This window comes from Chiloscyllium plagiosum, unplaced genomic scaffold, assembly GCF_037043375.1.
Source record: "Chiloscyllium plagiosum isolate Xiang-an unplaced genomic scaffold, Cpla_swu_hap1 HiC_scaffold_20, whole genome shotgun sequence".
NCBI classification, from domain to species: Eukaryota; Metazoa; Chordata; class Chondrichthyes; order Orectolobiformes; family Hemiscylliidae; genus Chiloscyllium; species Chiloscyllium plagiosum.
Window position 1 is genome coordinate 17225794 of NW_028270158.1, and position 21912 is coordinate 17247705.

Consider the following 21912-nt stretch of genomic DNA (forward strand, 5'->3'; position numbering starts at 1 on the left):
AAGGAATGCAAGATTTTATAGCTACATGAATTAAATTGCAACTTATTAATCTTTCTATTCAGAGGAATGTTTCACAACAAGTGAGTTAAGACCATCACTGATAATAATAAATCACAGTTAACAGAGTTTTAATGTAATTTATGGAGCCTGTCCAATCTGATATATAATTCAGCTCTAAACTCTTCAGCAGGTCAGCAGGAGCACCTGCGTTTAAAGTGCCCATGACTGATCACAACAATAATGCTGTCCGCCCAGGACTACCCAATCTGGGCTACAGAAGCATGCAACTAAATGTTCAATTCCATTCGTGATCTTTATCAGAAACTTTCACCTTCTATCTAGTCAGCTCATCCAAACCTTGGCATCACCACCATCTCCAAATCTCTATTGCCAATGTGCTGGAGATTACACGTGACCAGAGGAAATTCATAAAGATAAGTTAGTAATGACATAATTGTTTAGAATGACCCTAAGCCCTTGAGAGCCAATTAGGTATTTTTGAAATGTATTAGTTGTTGTGATGTAGGGAAGTATGTGGTCAACTTGCAGACACCAAGATCCCCCAATGGCAATGACCAGCTAACCTAGCACACACAAGTCAAAAATAAACACCCCCACCCCCCCCCCAACGAAGCCCAACAACATTGTGTTTGATGTGTGTTCCACCGTTCATTACAATATTCATCTATTTCATCACTAATACACTGGAGCTACAATTAACTACCATCCACAGAATGAATTGCAGAAGCTTTACTTTGGAAGCAGCTACCCAGTCCCACAATCCTCTACTCTAAATGGTGAGTTGCCTAATCAATATCAGTTATAAGCAGCCACTCAAAAACTGATCATTTAATCATTTTGCTTGGACAGGCCGATTGGAGAAGAACTGCATCTTCTGATGTTCTAAAGAAATACTACCTTCTGAAACAGCTGCAACAAATTCTGGTTTTACCCCCTTCATTCTTTATTTTATATTTCAGTCACCTGGTTATTGGAGGCAATGTTCATTCTCTTCATATTTCATGTGAAGCACATATGGGACATCCAGGGGATTCTGATCCAGTGACTGGCTCACTATACAGAAAGTATTTGGCGTCTGGCTGATATTTCAGTCTCAAGTTTGCAGATGATTAAGGACCTGAGATATGTGAAACTATCAATGGGAGCCAGTATTAGATTGTTAATGCTGATAGGTGAAGGTGTGGCAGCATCTCGGGCCCTAACATCTGTCTTCCTGATGCTGATGAGCATTCAGTGCCACTTAAACATGACAGGAGGCTGCCTTTGTGATGCACCGTGCGTCTACATCAAGAAAAGTGAACAAACAAGAGTCTCTAAAGCAGTATATGTGGCAACCAGTATTAGTGTAACTGTATCTTCATTTAAATTATATTGTAATTATAAAGTGTGACATAACAGGGATCAACCTTGAACTTTTTATAGGGCAGCACAGGACACAGTAAGACTATGTCTTGGATCTTTTGTAACTCTGAACCATTTGTATATTAGACATGTCAAGAAAACATATTTTGAAAATCTCTGCTTTATTATAAATGTGAGCTTCTTCCACCCAAATTTCCCCAGATCACTCATAAAATAAGCTGCAAGCGGGAGCATGAATTTTGCTGAGTGAAGTCAGTTGGTACATCTCTGATCAGAATATTTCATTAACATATTTTACCTCAGGACAGCAATTTTATGTCAATGCCAAACATAAAAAGTGTTAACCCCTTATCTGAAGAATCATACTCCGTCATTGTCAGCAAAGCATGCTGAGAGGGAAAAAATACGGAGGAAAGACTTTATTTAGCATCTGTCACAACCACTGGATTCAGAAGGAGGTTTACAGCCTCTGAAGTATTTCTGGTGTCATCAGTGTTGATGTGCAAGAAACAAAGCAGCCAATTTGTTCACAGCAAGATCTCACAAAAAAACAATGTGATAGTGACCAATTAATTTGTTTCTGTGATATTGATTAGGCTCAGGACAATAGAGATTACTCCCCTGTTCTTCTTCAGAATAAAGTCAGAGAACCTTAGCATCCGCCTAAGAGCAAGCTATAACGTTGGCTTAATGCTTCATCTTAAAGTTTGCAACATATGGCTCTCCATCACTTCCATTAAATAGCAGCACTGGATTTTTTTTTCCCCTTACCTAGAGGAGACGGGACAGCTGGTGAGAAGTCAAAAAATGGGGCTGGATATAATTAACGACACTTTTGGCGCCAGCCCAATGACCTACCTCCACATCAGGTGAGATCCTGTTTTGCTGACAGGAAAGTCAGGGCTGACAAGTTGGGAGGGGCTCAGTTTGTGCTATCGGGGGGCAACATGGAGCATAGATGGCAAGTAGAAGGATGGCTACTGAAAAATCACCACACTTGCCCTTACCTTGATCTGCCACTTCCTGCAAATCCCCACTTCACAATGCTGCCCTACCAACCCCATGATTGCCAGCCTCTGATTGGTCAGGAGCTTCAGGCAGGGGTGGGATTTCACTGATCATGGCTCTGATAGGCAGAGAGATCTGCCAGTCAGCACGTAAGTACCTGATTGGCGCGTAATCAAATGGGCTTTCTCACTGGTGGAAGCTGTTGGATAAGATGATGGTTCTGAAAGAATTAATGTTGAACTGATATACCTGACTCCTGATTGTTGTAATTGCACTTAGATAGTTGATGTTGATTGTTGAGATCAAGCAATAAACTGCATAGTTATGTCAGATAATATAGTGGTTTCTCCTCCACCATTAATAATTAGACATGTCCATAGACCCAGTATAGAATAGAAGATTATATCTGCCTCTTCTTCTGAACACGTGGCTAAAAGATAGTGTGAGGGGGAGGGTTTCAGATTCATGGGGCATTGGGACCTGTACAAACTGGACGGGTTACACATGGGCAGGACCAGGATTGATGTCCTTGGTGGAGGTCGCACTTGGGGTGGGTTTAAAATAGTGTGGCAGGGTGATGGGATCCATAGGGGTAGGGCAGTAGATGCAGAAATTGAGGAAGAGGTAGAAATCAGGGCAAACATGACTGAAGACAGGCAAGGAAATGCTGTTGAAAAGATTAAGTGAGGTGGTCTGAAATGCAAGGATTCAAGATGGCGCCAACACCATGTGACTCCTTGTGAGCTCCCTACAACAGATCCAACTCTATCTTGTAACTATACTAAGCCTTTTTGATCTATACATCCTTACCTACTATGAACTGTTTGTACTGCACGTAAACAATGCTTTTCACTGTACTTTAGTACACATGACTATAAATCAGTCAATCAATCAATGCAACAAGTATATTGGCAAGGTAGATGAACTCAGAGCATTGGTTAGTACTTGGAACTCTGACATTATTGCGATGATGGAGACTTGGCTGAAAGAGGGACAGGACCGACAGTTGAATAATGTTTCAGATGTGATAGAAAGGGTTTTAAATGGGGTGGGAGAGTTGGATTATCTATACTGAGGGAGGATACATCAGAGAACTTGTGCAGCCAGGCAGTGTGGGTGGAACTCAGGAATAGAAAAGGTAAAATCATAATGCCGAGGGTAAACCACAGGCCTCCCAATGGCCAGCAGGAGACAGAGGACAGAATATGTAGACAGATTTTAGAAATATGTAAAAACATATTATGGTGGGCAATTTTAACATCCCTTGTATTGACTGGGACTTGCTTCATGCTTGGGGCTTGGATGGAGTGGAATTTGTAAGGACCATTCAGGAGAGTTTCTTGACACAGTATGTAATCAGTCCAACTAGGGAAGGGGGTTAAACTGCACCTAGTTTTGGGAAATGAGCCCAGTCAGATGAGTGAAGCTTCGGGAGCATTTTGGGAGTAGTTACCATAATACCGTTAGTTTTAAGTTACTCATGGATAGGCATAACAGCAGTCCTCGGGTGAAGGTGTTAAACTAGGGGAAGACGAATCACAGCAATATTAGGCAGGAACTGGAGAATGTTGATTGGAGGTGGCAGTTTGTGGGTAAATTCACATCGGAAATGTAGGAGTATTTCAAATGGCAGTTGATAAGAGTTCAGGAGTGACACGTTCCTGCAAGAATGAAGGATAGGTATGGAAAGTTACATGAACCTAGGATGACCAAGGATGTTATGACCATGGTCAAAAAAAAGGAAGCACACATAAGGTCTAGGAAGATGGGAACTGATGAAGCCCTTGAAGTATATAAGGAAAGTAGGAAAGAACTTTAGCAAGAAATTGGAAGGGCTAAAAGGGATCATGAAAAGTCACGAGCAAACAGGATTAAGGAGAATCCCAAAAAATCAAGAGGGTAGCCAGGGAAAGGGTTGGTCCACTCAAAGACAAAGGAGAGAATCCATGTGTGGAGCTAGAAGAGGTAGATGAGGTCCTAAATGTTGGTATTCACCAAAGAGAAGGAATTGGTGGAGGATGATCTCAAGGAAGGGAGTGTTGAGTTTCGAAGCCAAGTTGCTGTTAAAAAGGAAGAGGTGGTGTGTGTCTTAAAAAGTATTAAGGTAGATAAGTCCCCAGGTCCTGATTGGATCTGTCCCAGAATATTGACAGAGATAAGAGTACAAATTGCTGGAGCATTAACAGACATTTTTGTATCCTCTATGGCCACAGGAGAGATCCCAGAGGACTGGAGAATAGCCAATGTTGTCCCATTGTTTAAAAAGGGTAACAGGGATAATCCAGGCAACTACAGGCCTGTCAGCCTCATGTTAGTGGTAGGGAAATTATTGGAAAAGATTCTCAGGGACAAGATCTAGAAACATTTAGAAGCAAATGGACTTATTAGTGATAGACAGCACAGGGGAAGCCGTGCCTCACTAACTTGGCAGAGCTTTTTGAGGAGGTGATTGATGGGGGAAAAGCAGTTGATGGTGTCTACATGGATTTCAGTAAAGCCTTTGACAAGGTCACTCACGGCAGACTAGTACAAAAGGTGAAGTCACATGGTAATGGACTGAGCTGGCAAGATGGATACAGAACTGGCTTAGCCATTGGAGACAGAGGGTAGTGGTGAGGGATGCTTTTTGGAATGGAGGGCTTTGACAAGTGGTGTTCCACAAGGATCAGTGCTGGGACCTCTGCTGTTCGTGGTCTACAAAAATGATTTGGAGGAAACCACAGCTTATCTAAATAGTAAGTTTGCAGACGATACAAAGATTGGTGGAGTTGCAGATAGTGAGAAGGATTATCAAAGGATACAACAGGATATAGGTCAGTTGGAGGCATGGGCAGAAAAATGGCAGGTGGAGTTTAAACCGGACAAATGTGAGGAGATGAAATTTGTAAGGTCAGGTACAGGCGGAAATTATACAGTGAAGGGCAGAACACTTAGGAGTATTGATATGCAGAGAATTTTGGGTGTGCAGGCCCACAGATCGCTGAAGGTGGCAGTGTAGGTAGATACAGTAGTAAAAAAAGCCTATGCCATGCTTGCTGTCATTGAAAGGAGCATTGGATATAAGGATGGACAAGTTATGTTGCGGCTTTATAGAACTTTATTTAGGCCACACTTGGAATATTGCGCACAGTTCTGGTCACCACACCATCAGAAGGATGTGGATGCTTTGTAAAGGGTACAGAAAAGAATTTCCAGGATGTTGCCTGATGTTGGGGATTTTAGATACGAGGAAACGTTGGATAGATTGGGTTTGTTTTAACTGGAATGCAGGAGGTTGAGGGGTGACCTGATACAAGTTTATAAAATTGTGCATGGGATGGATGTAGTGGATAGTATGAGACTTTTTCCAGGGTGGAGGGGTCACTAACTGGGAGACACAGATTCAAGGTGTGAGAGGGAAAGTTTAAAACAGATGTACAAGGCACGCTTTTCACACAAAGGTGGAGAGCGCCTGGAACACACTGCCAGAGGAGGTGATTGAAGGAGACACAATAGCAGCATTCAAGAAACACCTGGACGAATACATGAATAGAAATGGAATAGAGGGATACGGATCCGATAAGTGAAGACAGTTTTTAGTATGGAAGGGCAGAATGTGTCAGCACAGGCTTGAAGGGCCAAATGGCCTGTTCTTGTGCTGTATTGTTTTTTGTTTCTTTGCCCTTTGGTATGTACACATCAATGTGCAGTAGTTCAGTATGTCACCTATCCATTAACACAATGGTGGCCTATGTTCTGGCAAAGCCATTCCATCTGATGCACATTAATAAAGACTTTATGTATTAAGGTGATAAAAACATGAGCATAAATGGGCCATTCAGCCCTCTGAGACTGTTCTATCATTCAATGAGATCATGGCTGATCTTCTATTTCAAGACCGTTTTGCTTCACTATCCCAGGATGTTTTTAATATGCAGAAATCTGGAAGTCTCAGTCTTGGGCATAGTCAGTGATTGATTTTCCCAGCCTCTGTGGCAGAGAATTCCAAAGATTCAGAACCCTCTGAGTGAAGAAATCTCAGTCCTAAAATGGCTTATCCCTTATTCTGAGACTGGGTTTCCTGGTTATAAATCCCTCAGCCAAGGGGGAGACATGCTTCTTGCATTCATCCTATCATATCCTGTAAAAATTTAAATCTTTGAATGAGATCATGTCTCATTTTTTCTAAACCCCAGAGAATATAGGCACAGCATTTTTCATCTTTCCTCTGTAGACAATCCCTTCATCCCAAAATTTAGTTTGGTGAACCTTGTGAAATGTGAGGAGGTGAAGACTAGGATTGGAAAGAGCACAACACAGCCCAACCACCAATCCTTCAAACACTAAAATGTGGTGGAGTCTGTGGATTGTACATTGGACTTATCAGCTATTTCCAAACCTATTGAACCAAAGTGAAAACAAATCATCCTCGATCTCCAGGCACTACCTAGGAAGAGGACAAAGAGGCCCACAAATCCCAGGTCAGGCAGAAGTGATGATAGTTTCCCTTCCCTGGAGGACAATCATGTGTGAACCACTTGGGTTTCATGGGGTATTTGATCTTATGACAGTTCATGAATGACCAGATTTGCTGAAGACATGTTGTCCAACTATCATGAGATTTGAGGGGATTACTGATCAACTCCTGTTCCAGAGTGACAAAGTGCTATCCTCAGAAATGCTAACCCATCTTCTAAAAATTATACATTTTTGTTACATGATTGCACAATACATAATGCTGAAAATATGCATTTTATTTAAAATATGAAACTGTGAATACCAAATCAGATGGATAACGTGGTATTGCAGTCTCATTTTATTGCATCATGAGTGGCAAACAGACATATTGGTACATTAAAATTGGAATGATGTACAATGTCTTCATTGTGTTTGATATGTTACCACAGTGGCTTTGAGAAATGATTTGGAATCATCTAAAGTGACATGGTCTAAAACATGGGCTTTAAAAATAAGCCTGGCAAAATGCAGTACCCCAAAGACAGCTGCCATACATCCTAAACTGTCGAATCAATAGACTTCTTTGTGCTCAGATCAGATTACAGAGCTTCTGATAAACCATGCAAAGCTAGATTGCAGAGATGATCCATATCTGTCCATCAGGGGAAGAGTTCAGCAGCTGCTATTCCCTTTGTGCTGGTGGACCAGATCTTCCTGTCGTGACAATATTGGGAGTGTCTCATCTTGTTTTATGCCTTGTAGTACACTGCGCTCTTTGTGGGCAGCTGGCTCTATATTTTCCCACACTCGAACCAATGCTTTAAATGGAAATAAAGATTGAGAGAGATGCAAGACTGTCTGTCGATCCACTATCACCCTATCACACAAAGTCATCATCGACCCCTTTGGCTGACACCAGGCTAAGCACGTTCTTGTCCTTTCTCTGCTGTGAGACTCCCATATGGGCTGCTTGATAAAACTCTTCACGTGGAATTTCAGCATAAAGCACACCGCACCTCCATGTGGCGCACATTTTTCTTATTATTTCTGCACACACTGTTCTTTCTGGGTAAAGCTGTTATGTAGATTGACACGCATATCTTGTAACAGTGTGAAGCACTGCTGTGCATCCCACACATTGATGTTCAGATGCAATTCAGTGCTTGCTGCGTGTTGGCTTGACCTTTTGGCTTGTTCACTGCTAAACTCTTGCTCGTTTTAATAGGATATATCAGATCTCTGGTCTTCTGATTCTGTGACTGCTCAAAGCTGAGATCTCTAAAATGAGTGGCCAATATCAGTCGTTTCCTGAAAGCAATTATTTCCATTGGAATTGAGAATAGGAATTAACTTCAGCTGCAATTTCAGTGAGGGGGTTGTGGGGGAAAGAGAGAGAAAGAGAAAGAGAGCGCGAGAGGAACTGTTTACTATCCATCTGTGATCTGGTTTCAATTCTGTCTGATCCCCCAGAGGCAAGCATTTTCAACAAGGATATAGCTGAAATTTAAATAAAAGACAATGGAAGACAGGAAAAGTAAAACCAGACATCAAGGATAATTATTGGAGAATCCTCCCCTTAAGAAATGGGGAACATTGAAATCTTGATAACTTAAGATAGGTGCCCAAGATATAATGACTATAAGATGAGAATAAATCAAGGCTCTCAGCACAGATACTGATCCACGGTACATCGTGTATGGATATGAAGTTATTTAGGCATCATGCTGGCAAAGTTATATTGGGGGATGCACAGGGACTCCAACAAACAGATGTAGCTCAAAACTAATAAAACTTATGCAAATGTGATACTTCATATTAGTGTGCCTCCATCCAACCCATCAATGTGCCACCTAAAGGATTTTTCTTAGTCTATACCTTTATGTTATTCTAGGTTCCACAGCTTGTTGAAAGGGGCCTGCTCAGCAGTTGAATCTGGTGGCCCTAAGAGGTATGATCGGGTGACCCCGGAGATGTTAGTGCCCAGTCATACCGAAAGTCTTCTTGCTAGAGGAACACAGACCCTACTTTGTTTGAAGTTGCGGTGGTCGAGGAGGGGAATGGGCTGTAGCCAGGGTGGAGGTGACAGGCCTTAACCACCTCTGCAGTGTGCTGGGAGAAGCCTTTGGTGGAGCTATGATTCAGAGATGCCGGTGTTGGACTGGGGTGTACAAAATTAAAAATCACACAACACCAGGTTATAGTCCAACAGGTTTAATTGGAAGCACACTAGCTTTCGGAGCGACGCTCCTTCATCAGGTGATTGTGGAGGGCTCGATCGTGATTGTGGAGGGTGGAGCTAGGGTGTGTGGTTCCTCCTCATCCTGGCAGTGCCCTGTCTCCTTGTGAAGAAGAGGTACCTGGAATGTCCACCTGGTTCTCTTCCCCCCTATTTCCATGCCTTTTGTCCTAAGGAGAATAGAGTGCAGGATGGTGCATGTATCCTGCAGACCCTTGGGGTGCTGGACCTGGCTCTTCTTGTCCACAGAGACTGCAAGGCAATCTCAGGCTTGAGGCAGCTGGATCCCCAGAGCATAGCTGCACTCCTGTAACCTCTGAGCTCCGAGGGCCATTCCTCCCACATTCCTGTCTGTTGCCCCTGTTTCTCCCTGTGCATGTAGATGAGGTCCCTGATTGCTGACACCACAGGGTCCTCTCCTGCCTGGGACTGAGCAGGTTCCAATTCTCTGGCAATCCTTCCACTGTTAGCAGACTTGGCTAGGAACTATGGCAGTGAGATACTCACCTACTTGTGCCCCCAAGCTTTCTAAATATGACCTTCCCAACAAGGGTCAACCTGTGAGTTGTCTTACTGATGCTTCCACTGAGGCCTGAGAATTCCCTTCCTTGGAGGTCGAGAAGGTGATTTCTGGCAAAGCTGCCTGTTTCACTGCAGGGGCCATGGACATCCCACTGGTACCAACAAGATGGAAGAGAGAGATGGTATCCTGGGACATGAGTGATGAGTAACACTGGCAGCTGAGTTAATGAGAGAGCTGCAGTGGAATAAGGAATGGGATGTAGTCAGTTGGCAGAAAGTAGATATCCCAGCGCCCCTCAGGAGTGTTTCCAATCGGCTGCTGATTCAGGATTGTCTCTTCATATTGGTTGAGCAGCCTGATGTCAGGCTCTCCTCTACCCTGTGGGCCCATTTTTTCTCTATTGTGGGCAATCTGAGAGAAAGGGAGGGATTGAACAAGATAAAAGTGGCTGTTACTGCTGGTACAGGATGTCTAAAGGTGGTGAGTAGGCAGCACAGAGGCCATGCTGGGTTAGTCGTCAGGGGAGCTGGGGAGAAACAAGAACAAGTGAGGGACGATGTCGCAGGCAATAGTGATAGTGATGAGCCTTGATGGGAGGTGGGTGCAGTGGAGGAAATAGAGAGAGTGAATGAGAGCTGGCGGAAGTTGGTGCGCAGTAGATTATTGACCCTCTTGTGGCACTCCTCATCGTTCCTCCGGACCATGGAGGCTTGGCAATGACTCTAATGCCAGGCTAGTGAGGTCTGGTGGCAAGACCTCTTCTTCTCCTGGAAATGGATGCCCCACCAGTGCACCAGCCCCATCCACCAGGATCTCCCAGGCCCCTTCAGAGACTCACAATGCCATGTCCTCATCGCCAACGCTATTTGAATGAATGTCCATCACCAGGAATGCCCAGTACTCCTTTGGATACCCAGTGGCCTTTTAAGTAGAGCATGGACACCAGGTGTGCTGGTTTCTCAGTGAATATTGGTAGTTAATGAGTGAGATCGGGTGAGAGATCTTGCTAGACCTTGAGGCAAGAGACCATTTCAAGAAACTCAAAGAAACTGACGTCTAGCCAAATAAACATAAAATTCAGCCACACATTTTTTTTCTCTTTTTCACAACAGAAACAAAGTAATGTAGAAACAAGAATAGGCTATTTGGCCCATCAAGGCTCTCTGCCACTCAAAATAAATGGCTGATCTCATCTCCACCCTCCTGTCTGCTTTCCATTACTGTTGACTTCCTTGTCTATCAAAACTTTATCAAACTCAGCCCTGAATAAATCGAAAGATCTAGCCTCCACTACCTTGTGGGGAAGAGTAGGTTCCACACTCTCACAGTCCGTTGAGAAAAAATTCTCTTATCAAAACTAACTTACATCTGCATGTGTCCCTCTGTTTGCAAATGTACTTTGTGCCAGCTTTTCTCAATGCGGACCTATAATTCCGATTCAATTTTCCTAGGTAGGTATCAGCAGGGTCTCAATTGACGGTAATCTTGTCCATTTGCCCATTCCAAAACCTCACCACAAAAATAAAGGCTGACACTCTCGTGCAACACTAAAGCTGTGTTCCTCCATCAGAGATAGTGCCTTTCAAATGAATGCTTTGACTCCTCTCTGTCCTTTTCAGGTAGATATAAAAGTTCACATGACATTATTTTGAAAAGGTGTGTGTGGAAGGGAATTTTCTCTTGTATCTTGACCAATGTGTTCCCTCTATCAAAATCATAAAAAATAGATTATCTGGTTTATTATCACCTTATTGTTTGAGATAACTTGCTGTGTGCAAATTGGCTGTCTTATTTATTACAACAGTACAGCTATAAAACATTTTGGGACTTGGTGCAACAGTGAAAGGTGCCAAATGAATATATTTCCTCTTCCTTTTACAACTTGCAATAGCATAGTCTATTGATCAATCAATTAAACTACTGAAATGCTTTCTCACAAAAGTAGACAGCAATTTTTCTCAGCAACTGAAACTTATAACATTTTAAAATAAGATCTTAAATATAATGTGTTTTAAAAATATCAATGGCATATGTATTAATCAACTGACTGTATCTATTGGATGACCTTTAATCTTTCGTTACTTTCATAAATTTTTTTATTCCAAACTGTCAATCTGATTCAATGGTCTGGGTTTCAACTCGATAGCTTGGACTTAGTGATTAACAACAAAGGAAGGACGCTAACTGACTTCAAAGAAAGTACTCAAACAGAAACAAAAATGCCAAGGGTAGTTCTGGTGCTCGGTCAAGGGGACTGCCTGGTCTACAGCAGAAACAATGATGTCAGCAAGCAGGCAAGCAGCTAATAAGATTGAAATATTCCAATACAGGAAACCATGGGTTAAAAGCACTGAATGTCTTTCTTTTTTAATTTAGGTGCCTCACATAGCAAAATAACAAAAATTGCAATTGGATTCAAATGGAAAATAAAGGGATGCCATTCCGCACGGTGGCTCAGTGGTTAGCACTGCTGCCTCACAGCATCAGGGTCCCAGGTTTGATTCCAGCCTCAGGTGACTGTCTGTGTGAAGTTTGCACATTCTCCCCGTGTCCGCGTGGGTTTGCTCTGGTTTCCGCCCACAGTCCAAAGGTGAATTGGCCATACTAAATTTCCCATAGTGTTAGGTGCATTAGTCAGAGGGAAATGGGTCTGGGTGGGTTACTCTTCGGAGGGTCGGTGTGAACTTGTTGGGCCGAAGGGCCTGTTTCCACACTGTAGGTAATCTAATCTAGTTATTTTTAAGTGGTAAATTTTTATGATTATGGAGAAATTTGACACTTCACAAAGATAACACTTGCTTTTCAGGACATTGAGGGTGTTTACAGGTAATTATGGATTAAGTAGATCGTTACAAATGTAGCCATGCCTCATTCAGCAAGGAGTAACCTCAAGTCCAACAGCATAAAAGTGGAAGCTCACTTCAATTCATTTGATTTCTCATTGATTGCAATCTAAGATTTGGGAGTAGTGGGAGGGTTTCTCTGGGGAAATGTGGAATTTCTGACAGCACCTTGTGGATCTCCTTCTTATCCTGCACCTGCATCGTCTCAAGGGAGCAATGATAGCAAACACTATTGCCACTGTAACATTTGGGCTATATACTGGCATCTCACTGGAGTTGTCTTCCAATTTGTTAATCCTTCAAATTCCTTGCTTACAGACTTTCCTAATGGGAAATTGATTCATCAGCAAGAGCTGAGAGCTGGAAATTTATGTCCTTTCAAGAATTTCAAAGCTTCTATGCTTTTTGCAAAAGTATTTGAACAGAACATGGAAACTGAATTGCAAAAGAGTTCATTTCACATATGTGATGAATTTATATAAATATATTAACAATCGTACTCTTCAGTTATGAATTCCTCTCACATAAACACACGTGAATAGTAACATCTGTAATCCAAATATTGGCACACTCTTGGGGGCTCCTTGCAAAAACTGACTGCCTCTGAGAAATTTCCCTCATAACCTCAGCCATATCGAAGGTAGCCAGTATTACCATGGCAGGAGGTTTCTTTATAATCATTAGTATCTGTCACATGTCTCCATATTAATAAGTACAGCACTGAAATAAAGCAATAATGAGGTCCCAAAAACAGAAATCCAATGCCCCAGAATATGTTAAGTGTCCTGAAAGCCATAAAAAGTTTGTGAGCACTTTTGGAAGACTTAGAGTCTATTTTATGTGCTACTTTGGTCATTTTTTAAATTATTGATTCAAGATGTAGGCATTGACTAGGCTGGCATTTCTTACCCATTCCTAATTGCCTAATTACTGTGGGTCTGGACTTACATGTAGACCAGACCAGGGAAGGAAATCTGGTGCCCTTACCCAAAGGACATTAGTGAGCCAAATGGGTTTTGCAGTCATCATTAGATTCTTAATTCCATATTCAAATTCCACCATCTACTATGGGAGGATTCAAACCCAGGTCTCTGGATTAATGGTCTAGTGTTAATTCTTCTCGACAATCAGTTCTCCTGCGATGCACTGTATAGCAGAAAGATTCTGAATAAGGGTAAAAGTAAGAAGGAAATGTGTTGCCATTGTCACAATGGGAACTAGCTTACAAAAATTTATGATGCTCCAGAGTTGTTCTTAGGACAGTTTCCTGTCCCTGGCAATGTATAGGTTAGCTGGAATGACGTGTTAATACAATACGTTAATAGATGCCATCAAGTTGCAGGATTTGCTGGTGAGAATCAAAGACTTGAAGGACATAAACAAAGATCTTACAATGAGAGACCAGAAGGGATTATTTATGAAGTGAACAAATGTTGAAGGAGATTTGGTGAGTTCACTAACAATTTGTTTACCAGGTCCAAACAACTCAAGGCAGCAATAAAGGAAACAAACAGACACCTGTATCAACTGAACTCAAAGCCCGAGAGGTCATGTGAAAGCTGTAGCATCCCTTGGTCAGGCTAAACCAGGTGGACTGTGAATTGTTTCAGTAGTTGCAACACAGTGGGTGCAAACTAGCTTGAGAGGGTGTGCTGAAGAGAACAATGAGGCTGGTTGCCATTGTCGGTGGGAACTGCTATAATAGATTACTGAATGGAGTAAGAAATTCCACCATCAAAAATCAGAGGGTGAGGGGCCTGCTGAGGTAGATGAGAAGACACTCAATGGAATAATGGGCAGAAAACTTGGAATAGTACTTTCAGATACATCAGGGGAAAATGGGAAATGGCTCAATGTTGGTTTGGAGGGATATGGGCCAGGAGCAGGCAGGTGGGGCTAGTTTAGTTTGGGATTACGTACAGCATGGACTGGTTGGACCAAAAAATATGTTCCCCTGCTGAATGACATTATGACCCTATGATTATGTTACTGAGGCAAAGTTACATTGGACAGAAAGGCTGGTCTGTAGCTGGAATAGGTTATCACAAAGGGTATTTCAAACAAAGACCTTGGACTCTTTTAAGAAACACAATATAGTGGGAAATGAGTGCAGAGATATTATGGCAGGCTGATATTAAAGCCTCTTTAAAACTAACTTTGCATCTTCTGATCATATAATGTACTAGTTTATATGTCCTCAGCAGAGTCATCAAAAGTTTAGGACAATAAAGAATGAGGACTTAAGTAATCAAGGAAACAGCACAGAGACCACAAAACGTTACAGCAAATTAGGCTGACATAATTCAGTTGCCAAAAGCCTGAAAGCAAATTCTGTTTTATGGTTCCCACAGGAAAGAAAGTTCCAGACTGAATTTGAAGATAAAGGTGATATATTTGGAGAATCAGAAATGTAAAACCTAAATAAAACCATTAGTTCCATTGATCCTGGTAAATCAATGGTGTATTGGGCAGTGATTTCATGATCCTACAACTTAGCTTTTCCATGTCTTTATACATTCATCTTGTTCCACTTTGGAAGGTATTTCCATTGAGAAATCCTTAAGGCGCTAAACAGTACATAGAACATAGAACATAGAACATTACAGCGCAGTACAGGCCCTTCGGCCCTCAATGTTGCGCCGCCCTGTCATACTAATCTGAAGCCCATCTCACCTACACTATTCCATGTACGTCCATATGCCTGTCCAATGACGACTTAAATGCGCTTAAACTTGGCGAATCTACTACCGTTGCAGGCAAAGCATTCCATACCCTTACTACTCTCTGAGTAAAGAAACTACCTCTGACATCTGTCTTATACCTATCTCCCCTCACTTTAAAGTTGTGTCCCCTTGTGTTTGCCGTCCCCATACTTGGAAAAAGGCTCTCCCTGTCCAACCTATCTAACCTTCTGATTATCTTGTATGTCTTTATTAAGTCACCTCTCAACCTTCTTCTCTCTAACAAGAACATCCTCAAGGCCCTCAGTCTTTCCTCGTAAGACATTCCTTCCATTCCAGGCAACATCCTAGTAAATCTCCTCTGCACCCTTTCCAAAGCTCCCACATCCTTCTTATAGTGCGGTGACCAGAACTGTACACTATACTCCAAGTGTGGCCATACCAGAGATTTATACAGCTGCAGCATAACCTCCTGGTTCTGGAACTCAATCCCTCTATTAATAAAGGTCAAAACACTGTATGCCTTCTTAATAACCCTGTCAATCTGGGTAGCAACTTTCAGGAATCTGTGTACATGGACACTAAGATCTCACTGCTCATCTGCACTCCCAAGAATCTTACCATTAGCCCAGTACTTTGCATTCCGATTACTCCGTCCAAAGTGTATCACCTCACACTTGTCCACATTAAACTCCATTTGCCACCTCTCAGCCCAGCTCTGCATCCTATCTATGTCTCTTTGGGCAAAACTGAGTATAGGTACCAAGAAGATCCCATTTTGAATGCCTAAAGTACTAACAAAATTTCTACATTGGCAATTGTGGCCAGTGAAACCACATATTCCTAACTCTCAAGAAAAGGGCTCTATCTGACATGAACATTTTGAAAACAGCGTCCAAATAAACTGGACACTGCATCCTTTCAAAATGGTTGCCAAAATATCAGGTGACCTTCTATGAATTCTGTGCAGATAAAGGTCCGACTCATATTTGAGTAAGCTTCTGGAAGGTTCTTAAAATGTTAATGATAATGGGTGGGGTGCCATTGAATATGCTTGGAATGAAACAACTTATGGAATTCACAGTTTCCTCATTCCTGAAGAAGGGCTTATGCCCGAAACGTCGATTCTCCTGCTCCTTGGATGCTGCCTGACCTGCTGCGCTTTTCCAGCAACACATTTTCAGCTCTGATCTCCAGCATCTGCAGTCCTCACTTTCTCCTATGGAATTCACAGCCCCATTGTTTGTGTATGTGAGCTTTGATGTACAGAGGAAATAATTTATCACAAGCAGATATGAACAGTCACCATTAAACCCCCACAATTATGTAGCAATAGCTTCTGATTTTAAAGATTTTTAGACAATAGAGGTATTGATCACATGGTAACACAATTGGAACTGACTTCAGATAATGAATCCACCTACTCTGTTCCAAGGACCAGGCATAGACAGGTCAGTCCAGAAGAGCTGTCTCTGGTAGATTGTGGAGCCCATCTGAAATCACAGTGTGTGGGGTAACTTCCTGCTCCGCCCAGATGCCTAGGATAGAGTTCCCCAGAGCATAGAGCCCAGGATGGTGGCCCCTGATTCACCATGTTGTGCAGATGGTTCTACAGACCGGAAACCAAAAAAAGAATGCAAGAAGGTCCATTCTTGGAATGAGAATAGAGCCCTGTCTGAGCAACCAGTTAACCCAGGCACTGAGGGACAGAAAAAGAGTGAGAGAAATTTATTTTCACCAATCATAAAGGTTCACTTTGGCGAAACTCAAGTCACAAGGGTGGCACAGTGGCTCAGTGGTTAGCACTGCAGCCTCACAGCATGAGGGACCTGGGTTCGATTCCAGCCTTAGATGACTGTCTGTGTGAAGTTTGCACATTCTCCCTGGGTGCTCTGGTTTCCTCCCACAATCCAAAGATGTGCAGATTAGCTGAATTGGCCATCCCAAATTGCCCATAATGTTCCGGGATGTTTAGGTGAGGTGCATTAGGTAGGGGCAAATACAAGATAATAGGGTAGGGGAATGGGTCTGGGTAGGTTACTGTTCTGAGGGTCGGTGTGGACTTGTTGGACTGAAGGGCCTGTTTCTACACTGTAGGGATTCTATGATTCTACAACTTCATCTGAACATCCAGCAGCTTCCAGCTTTTATTCATCGAAAGAAGCACAACAGTGCCCCCATCCAAGCCATTAACATGGACATTGTCAGGAGCTGACCCAGGCGAGAAAACAATAATGCTTGGAAATGAATATACTGGGTGTTTTGAAGTATACAGGATGGGGCAGACCAGTATATACTCTCACGTTTAGCATGATCTTTCTTCTATGGAAATGTGTGCACATGATTTATTTCTTGGGTTTTTGCTCCTATTCGAAATGCACGCCTTATACCCAGAATCCCTGGCACATTTTAATGCATGAGGGAGTCAGTGAGTCACATTGTCTTCACATTTCAGAGTGTTGTCTGAATAATCATTATCTTTTCTCCTGATTTAAAACTCAGCCAAAACCCTGTTCCACGCTGATTACAGTTAAAGGGCTTTTGCCCGAAACGTCGATTTTCCTGCTCCTCGGATGCTAACTGACCTGCCGTGCTTTTCCAGCGCCACTCTGATCTAAACTCTGATTTCCAGCATCTGCAGTCCTCACTTTTGCCACACTGATTACTGATGATCATAAAGCTCAAAAATGTTTAAAACACTCGATGTAAACACTTCTTCTATTTTAAGCAAGGAGAATGGGGGAAAGCTTTGCACACCTCCATTTCCCACGCCAAAGGAAGGCAAAGATACAACATGTATTAGTGTGGAATCCACCATGGGAGATCCTGAATTTGGCTCAACAGAGAGTTATATCCCTGCATGGTACTGAAGCAGATTTTAAAATAATTGATAAAGTTGTGATTGCATGTAACCAAACTATTACAATTTAAAATAGGCAGCCAATTGATCAATGAGCTTAGTAGAAATTAAGTTTGTTTGCAGTTTTTACTTGTTCAGTAGGAATGAACGAGTAGAAAAACAATTAATTTATTTTAAAGTGGTTTCCATTTTTGCCTCGGTTCCCGTATGCTAGGAGTTAATTGTTAAAGCCACTTTAGAAAAATTGTGGCAGTTCAGAATATTCTCTGTATTGGCCGAATAGAATAGAACCATGAAAGAGCTACAATTTGTTTCTTAAGATATTGCTAGATGAGTACTCATTTTGTTGCAACATAAGGAGAAACCTTTTTATGCAGCAAATGGTTACAATCTGGAATGCACTGTCTCGAAGGTTTAGTGGAGGCAGATTCAGTCGCGGCTTTCAAAACAGAATTGGATAACTGACTGAAGGCAAAGAAATTGTTGAGCTATGGGGAAAGGGATTAGTTCAATGGGATTTTGCAGAGATCAGCACAATGGGCTGAACAGCCAGCCTCTTTCTCTTCTATTAGCATTCAATGATTCTATTAAGTTATGAACGCTGTTTGCACATAATATGCTTTTTCTCTACAAGTAAAAAATGGAAACCATTTGGAGTCATAGAGATGTACAGCATGGAAACAGACCCTTTGGTCCAACTCATCCATGGCCACCAGATTTTATAAATTAACCTAGGCCCATTTGTCATCATTTGACCCATATTTCTCTAAATCCTTCCTAAGCATGTACTCATCCAGATGCCTTTTAGAAATCTGTTGTAGATATCTCTACGTCCCAAATAAATAGATTTCTCAGGCAAAATTTAGTTGAGGTTGAACAGCCAGAGAGACATATGTTGCTTCATTTTCGGAAAGCCCACTTTCAGGCAATAGCAAGGACACCAACAGGCTATCCCTTACAATCAAGACCGCCAACATGGCCGCCAAGAGCTAACTGTCAATCAGGAAGCTGGCAACTGTTGCACTCAGCAGCACCACTGGTGAGGCAGCACTTGGAATGCCAAGGTTTGCTGACTAACTCAGGCCACCGAAAAGTGGATGAATTGTGGGAGGAGGGGAGGTGTCTGCAGCAAAGCAGGATTAGCTCTCAGTGAATTCTCCTCCCGAAGATCTGTCCTCCGATCAGAATTTTTTGAGTGTTTTTGATCAAGGAAGCACTTCCACCCTCCTCCGACTGACACAGTTGTGAACTGGGCCACACAGTTTCAGCTGCCAACCATGTCACATGGCAGCAAAGCTGCCTTCAGCTAGATATGTACCAGCAACAACAGGAGGAGGAATTAACTGATCATAAATTGGACACTTAAAGACCTTAATTAGCATCTGACCTTAATTCTGCTAAAGACAATGGGGGACAGGAATGCCATCTTGACACTGAATTAAATATCCATCCCAAACAGAGAGAGCAGAAACTCAGACACCTCATTACTAATGTTTTCAGACTGAAAGCCTATTAGTTTTTTGTCACCAAAAGAGAAAATGCTGGAAAATCTCAGCAGGTCTGGCAGCATCTGTAAGGAGAGAAAAGAGCTGACGTTTCGAGTCTAACTGACCCTTTGTCAAAGTTTTTTGTCACATGTCTGATGTTAATTTAGGCAGGCATACAGGTTAGTTATTTGCAAAGTAAATTCTGGTGGTGTTTTGCAGCTGTAACTTTGACAGTTTAGGACATCTGGTACGTTAGCTGAATGTGGTGGATCAATACTGAAGGAAGCACGGCACATTTTGAATGCCAAGATTTATATGAGTTGAAAGAAGATAGGTAGATTAGCAATGAATTATTTGCTATCTTTCCTCTCTTCCCAGCGCCCTCCATGTTGCCTGCTGAGCTTGCCACTAGTTTATAGAACCAAGGGACAAAATATAACATGTCAACACTTTAGATTTGTGTCACACCTGCTGTTTTTATGATCTTGCACTGTAGACTGGAATTACCAACACCATTAGCAATGACTCTAATAGAGAAAATAAACATGCCTTCACTAACCAGATAAGAGTAGCTTTTATTCCTGATGAAGGGCTTTTGCCCAAAACGTCGATTTCGCTGCTCGTTGATGCTGCCTGAATTGCTGTGCTCTTCCAGCACCACTGATCCAGAAAAGAGATAAGAGTATTCAGTCCAGTTTAAATAACTTGTTTTTCGAGTTTCCATCTGATATACATAATACCGCGATCTAGGTCAATGTCAAGAGTTTAGGCTGTTCTGCTAAAAAATGATAAGAAGTTCCATTAAGCCCTTCCTTTCAGTTGTTTCCCAGTTTCAAATGCTATTCACTTCATCAAGATATTTACATAGAAACCCTACAGTGTGAGGGGAGGCCATTCAGCCCATTGAATCCACCCCACCCTCTGAAGAGCATCTCACCCAGGCCCTGGAAGATTTTGCTGAAGAAACCATCAGCGGACAGCACCTTGTTTCTAAATTCCATTAAGTCTTTTATGCTATTCAATTTCCAAAGCACAAATGTTTTTAAGTTATTTCGAAGTCATAGGTTAGCCATGACTGTTTCAGAAACCTTGGCACCAATGTATCCAGTGGATCCTCTGAGATTTAGAGGCAAGATAGCTTTAGTATGAAGATCTTTTGTAATTTTAACAAGAATTTCACCAGGTTTGGGGGTCTGATGCCGAAATATGGAAAGTATTCAGAGTTTGCACTCCTCCCTCGTCATCCAGCATGACTAGATTAGCTTGGGTTAAAGGTGGAGTCTTGCCCCTCAATCTCAGCCTCCATAGACCAACTGTACTGAATTAATGTGCTTTTCCCTCTTTTTTTCCATGTGTAGCATTCCTATCACAGCCCTGAATTAAAGCACCAAATATTAGCTGGAGTTGTGTTGCATTCAATTGCCCAGTATTATGTTGTAATTTACAAGTTTATGTTATGATGTGTATAGTTTGTGTTGTATTGCATTGCCTTGAGGGCCCATACCTAGCAGTACCTGGCTTTCAACATTGTCCAAACAGAATTAATTTCTCACTTTTACAATTGGAAATGGCACAAGATGCTATGGAGTGGATTCAACATCAGAGTGAAAAAGTGTGGTGCTGGAAAAGCACAGCCGGTCAGGCAGCATCCAAGGAGCAGGAGTGTCAACGTTTTGAGCATAAGCTCTTAATCAGGAACATTCCTGATGGGACATTCCTTCATCAGGAATGTTTCTGATGAAGAGCTTATGCTCGAAATATTGACACTCCTGCTCTTTGGATGCTGCCTGACCGGCTGTGCTTTTCCAGCACCACACTTTTTCACTCTGATCTCCAGCATGTGCGGTCCTCACTTTCGCCTAGTGGATTCAACATATCCATTAGTGAAAGGATATAATGCTAAAGTTATTGTGTCATCCTAGGGTTCAATATGAAACTATTTATTAATTGATACAATTATTAATGGACCTTGTATATGTTGGTTGTTGAAAGGTTTCCCTTGGCAGAGGAGAAGCAGATTACATTTCAGCTATGACTCAGCCAGCAGTACTTTCACTTCTGCATTACAAGGAATGATGTCTCACTCCAGGGCTTGAGCACAGCTGTACATGCCAACAGTCTGCTGCAGTACTGAGGGAGTGCTGCAGTACTGAGGGAGTGCAGGAGTACTGAGGGAGTGCTGGAGTACTGTGGGAGTGCTGCAGTACTGTGGGAGTGTTGCAGTACTGTGGGAGTGTTGCAGTACTGGTGGAGTGCTGCAATACTGAGGGAGTTCTACAGTACTGAGGGAGTGCTGCAGTACTGAGGGAATGCTGGAGTACTGTGGGAGTGCTGGAGTACTGTGGGAGTGCTGCAGTACTGGTGGAGTGCTGCAATACTGAGGGGGTTCTGCAGTACTGAGGGAGTGCTGCAGTACTGAGGGAATGCTGGAGTACTGTGGGAGTGCTGGAGTAC

At 42.3% G+C, this 21912-nt stretch overlaps 1 long non-coding RNA gene across 1 annotated transcript in view; it reads right to left on the bottom strand.

The window, feature by feature from the left end:
• Positions 1-21912, bottom strand: part of LOC148146577 (uncharacterized) — a 77902-nt gene that overhangs the window by 11127 nt on the left and 44863 nt on the right. Inside the window, exon 2 of the long non-coding RNA XR_015760620.1 lies at positions 20018-20118. This is a non-coding gene — a long non-coding RNA (uncharacterized LOC148146577). The remainder of the gene's footprint in view (positions 1-20017; positions 20119-21912) is intronic.